This window comes from Silene latifolia, chromosome X (assembly GCF_048544455.1).
Source record: "Silene latifolia isolate original U9 population chromosome X, ASM4854445v1, whole genome shotgun sequence".
In the NCBI taxonomy this organism is placed as follows: Eukaryota; Viridiplantae; Streptophyta; class Magnoliopsida; order Caryophyllales; family Caryophyllaceae; genus Silene; species Silene latifolia.
Genome location: NC_133537.1, coordinates 40,632,456 through 40,637,714, shown reverse-complemented (window position 1 = coordinate 40,637,714; position 5,259 = coordinate 40,632,456). Strand labels below are relative to the sequence as shown.

The 5,259-nt window shown below is 37.6% G+C and overlaps 1 non-coding gene across 1 annotated transcript; it reads right to left on the bottom strand.

The window, feature by feature from the left end:
* Positions 1-4,596: 4,596 nt before the first annotated feature.
* On the bottom strand, positions 4,597-4,703 carry LOC141625937 (small nucleolar RNA R71). Its single transcript, XR_012535678.1, has one exon. It is a non-coding gene; the product is annotated as a small nucleolar RNA R71 (small nucleolar RNA).
* Between the last annotated feature and the right edge of the window lie 556 nt (positions 4,704-5,259).

The following is a 5,259-nucleotide window of genomic DNA, read 5'->3' as shown; positions in this document are numbered from 1 at the left end:
ATTAAGGAAGTAAAGCAAGTGTTTATGATGCAATATTGTGTAAGGGTGTTACACAAGTGACAATTGACAATTGAGATTGCGCATGGTTTCCGACAAAACCATAATCAAAACACATTAGGATGGTTAAGATACCATTGTGGAAATGTTAATAAAGAAGTAGATTTTCTAGAATCGTTCTAGGCAATAAAGAACAATGAGAGATATTTATAACGGAAATAGAGTACACTTGCGATCATGAGATGTGCAAGAAAGATGAGTCCCGCACACTGTGAAAACAGTGGGAGCTATTCTTAGGCTAGAGGGCCTATGTCTTGATTGGATCTCGACACGTACTCAGAAAGTTTTGTAATACAAATGTATACATTACAAAGGAAAACGAGTATGTAGTAAGGTTGAGTAAGGTACAAGAAGTTGATAAAACCTACTAACCAAAGCCTTCTCAAAGGCTAAACATGATGAGTCATGTCATTTCAATTGAATTGAAATGAACAACTACGTACAAGATCAAATCAGATTATAGAACATGAAATAGTAATCAGGCATTGACTATTCATGTGTGATAATCGCATTTGTCGTTCGAGTTTTATTTTAAAACTCTTTTATTATACTTTGTTACATCCAAACGGGTTGTAGAGACAATTGACCCCGTTAAAGTGAACCCGGATTAACATGGTATTCGCCATAGTCACTTGTATGAGGTGACGTCTCGAAGTGACTAGAGTGTGATGCGATTGATGGCAAGTTCAAGTGCCATAGAGTCATGTGAGATGACTAGTCGATCACATAGGCAGCCTGTTAGGAACACTTTGTCGGGTCTCAATGACCGCTTATAGAGTTCCGCAATTTATAAAGCCTGGTCGTGGCGAGAGCTGCTATAGTATTCAAATGAGTCGATTCTTTTGACTAAAGACTATTCACCTAAGATGGCTCGATTCTGATTAACTTTGATTTGTGTTACTACGACCTTCGTAAATGGGGTCAAATGGGCATATTTTGGGTTATGATGGCTGTGGCTAGTCGAAGGGAATGAGTGCGATAGGAATTGTCCATCCCCTTGTCAAGGTTAAAACAATATCTCGGGGCCACTCGAGGAGTAATGAATCGAAATGCGTGGCCACGCTCGGAAGGTATCCCGAGTGGATAAATCCGGTCAATCAGTTATTCTCCAGATCGAGGAAACCACTCTCGATATGATCACTTGCAAGTACGACCCGAAAGACACCTTGCATTGAGTGGGAGATAGTAATAGGACAAGAGAATTGGTGACGCACACTTGTCGAGGACAAGTGGGAGATTGTTGGGAAATGTGTCCTTAACAATAGTGCGATCACATGATTTAAATATCATTATTAAATCTCATTTTAAGAATACATGTGGGATGTAATATTTTACAGTCAACTGGTCCACACATATCGGTAATGATTGGCTGACTAGAGTTTGACATTACTGTCGTGCGACGGTGGTGATCAGTTGATCCCCTTAGGTCATACCTATAGGGAAATACTCTTAATTGATTATTTAATTAATCGTATACCGATACGAGTTAATTAAATTGCTTAATATTGACGGATGATTTTGTGAGTATAATTTACGTATCTTGTTGTAAATATGATTAAATGAGACACGGTCTAAGTAATCGAATTATTTTATTACTTAGATGAAATTATTGTTTAAAGAAACAATTGAAACGGAATGAATAAATTATTATAAATACAGAATGTTGTAGTTTATAATTTGGAAACATTTTTGGTACAAGTAATTACGAATTACTAGTCGATTTTGTAAATGACATATTTTATGAGTATGTTGATTTTTAATATGTTAAAAATACATTACATTGTAACATGTCATGTAATATGTTACTTGTGACAAATTTGACAAATTACAAAATAAAATGGGTTCTCCATTTTATGCTTATAAACCGAAAATGAGGAGGTAGTGTAAGATATATATTGTGTTTTTATCTTGAGTGGAAAACACAATCATGATATCTAAGTACTAGCCTTGCAAGCCTAAGTTTTTGAGAAGAGCAAAAACAAGAGGCATTGGGCATACTACCCAATGCTCTCTTTTTCGGCCTCCCACAACAAAGAGAAGAGAGCTCTTCACTTTTTACATTATTATTCATTCTGATGCGACCATAATTGGCGCATATTTAGCCCCCGAATTACCATTGTTTCTATGCTTTTTAGTGCCTATTTGGGTCATTTCTTATCTTTAGTTCTTCGTTTTGCATATTCTTTGAGATTTTGATCCCTTGGTAGGAAAGGAGTAAGAATCTTGCATTTTCATGGCAAAACAAGGCTAAATTGATCATATTCAATGACCAAGCATCAAGGAGAGACAAGACTAGAAGGCCTTTGTACATAGCATAGTAGAAGAGCATTGTTGAGAAAAGGATCCTTGAGTCCCCAAGGAAATCCCCAAGGAATTCATGAAGAAAAGGGAAGAAAAAGAAGAAGGAAAGTCATTGAGCTACAATCCGAACGGATTGTAGAGAATCCGTCCGTCCTCGCCCGATCCGAGCGTCCTCACCAGGAATCCGCTCGGATTGCCCATGCCCAGTCCGTGCGTCTTGTTCCTTGATCCGCTCGGATCGTCCATCCCAAATCCGGCCGTCCCGACTCCCACCGACGGATCACAAAGACAAAGACAGTTTTCGTTCTTCAAGCTACGAAATGAAGAAGCCCTTCTCTCGGACAATCCGGAGGCTCCTTGCTCAACTTAAAAAGTGTAATTACTAGTTTAGCCCTTAGTTAACCCTAATGCATCCTCCCTAATTTTCACTATAAATACCCCATTAGTCTAATTAGAGGAGCATGTTCTTCTTATCAATAATTAGTGTAGTTAATATCAATCAAATCTCTCTTCAATATTGTAATCAAATATTAATCAAGTTTTAATCCAAGTTTTAGTTCCTTAATCTCTCTTTTGTTCTTACTTTATTTTGGGTAATTGAAGATTATTTGGGTTATTATTGGGAGATTGACAACCTCTCAATCTAGGATTCAAGTACTTCTATTATTCTTGCTTTATTATTGGAATCATTAGTAGGTATAATCTCTTAATCCCTTTTTAATTATTGCTAATTACTTTCATTTATTCATCATGTTTCATTATGTTAGTATGATTGACAACCTTTCTAGCATGATCAATATGATAATGAGTGAGTAGTCTCTTAGCTAGGGTTTAATGGGTGATTAGGGGAAACCAACATGGGGAATGATTCATGCTTAAATTAATATGCTTTCATATCTTATTTGCTTGCTTGTTTTGATCTTAATGCATGCACATGTTATATTTGATGAAATGCTAAGCCTATGAATCCTTGCATTTACTATCATCTTCTATCCTTTCAACTTGACTTGTAAGACATAACCCAACTCGAGTCTTGTTAGACCATGCATGTGTTAAGTAGGGAAGATTAAGTCGACTTGTAGGTGTTGTACATTCTAATCGATTCGGCTCGGGACCCAAACTTTCCTAGGATTGTAAGATATAACCCAACTCAATCCATCACAACAATAATTGCTTGCTTATAATTTGAGAACATGTTTGTATGATCATATCCCATGATTCCCCTATGAACCCATGACACCCTAGTGCTTTTAATCAATTGTTTACACCCTTATTTCATTTACCTTGTTAGTTTATTTTCATTGCTATTTTAGTTTAGTAACCTTCTACATCAACCCAATTTGTGACATCCCTAGACACCACTAGTTACAATAGAATCTTCATTTCAATACCCGTCCCTTGGGATCCGACCTTTACTTGCCTCTTTACTAATTGTAGAGTTGTTTGTGAAGTATAAATTGTGTTTTGTATCGACCATTGACCAACGACCACATATGCTTAATTGTGAACACCAAATGGCTCCGATCAAAAATGGCGCGCCGTTCTTAGGGACGGTGTTTAATTGATTTAAGATTTCTTTTATTGTTTTTAGTTGTGTCTTTTTCACCTTGGGGAAGTAAAACTCCTCAAGGATTGTTCTAATTGTTTTTAAGTTGTTTGATATTTTGCATGTCTAGAAGGTTACAAAGAGATTTGTTACCTTTTGACCGTAAAATCGAAAGAACCTTGACGAATAATAGGAGACTTGTTAGGAGGAATTTGGGAGGTGTTGGTGAAGTTGTTCAACCCACTAGTGAGTTTGTCAATCCTTTCGCAATAGAAGGAGAAGAGAACCCATTAAACAATACCACACAAAATCCACCTACAATGCCTAAATTCTCGTCACACTCTATACCCACCGAGGAGGATCTACCAAACGGTACTCCTACCCCACAACATCTTACCGGAAACTTTATTGCCAAGTCCGCCTTCATCCAACTAGTTGAGAGGAGCCAATTCGTGGGAATGCCTAGTGAGGACCCTCATTCTCATATGGAAACATTTTGTGATTATTGTGAAGCTATCTCTCAAACGGGCGTGACTCAAGACCAAATAAGATGGGTCTTATTTCCTTTTTCGTTAATCGGCACCGCAAAACAATGGTTGAAGGGCCTTGATAAGGCCACCCTTGGAATAGATTCTTGGAAGAAGCTAGCTCTAGCTTTCTACAAAAAATTCTACCCACCGGAAAAGACCAATATGCTAAGAGCTCAAATTACGGGTTTTAAGCAAAGGGATGAAGAATCTTTGTATGAAGCTTGGGAGCGGTTCAAAGGTATTTGTCGCTCATGTCCTCACCATGGACTTAGCGAATGGTTTTTAGTGCAACAATTTTGGAATGGTTTATATGAAGATTCAAGGAACATTCTCAATATGGGATCAAATGGAATGTTCACCGAAGTTGATGACAATCAAACATGGAGCAAGATTGAGGAAATGGCGGTCCATAATTCGCAATATAGTAGGCCTCGCAAGGCTACTAGAGGAAAGTATGAAGTGGACACCGTTACTCAATTGGGTGCTCAACTTAGTGCTCACATTGACACAATCAACTTGAAGTTTGAACAAGCTATGGCTAGACTTGAGGAAAGCTCAAAATCATCAAAGCATCATGTCAATGCCATGACGGCATCCTCATCAATCCCAATGCTTTCCATCCAAATCTCTCATACAAAAGCCAAAATGTCCAAAACCCTCAAACAACATACACTCCACCACCCATGAGAAATCAAAACCAAAGACCCTTTTTCAATCAAAACCAAGGTTACCAAAATCAAAATCCATACAATCACCACAATGACCAAAGTTTTGATGTCCAAAAAGCGGTCCTTCAAATGCAAAAGAATCAACAAGAATTTTTCA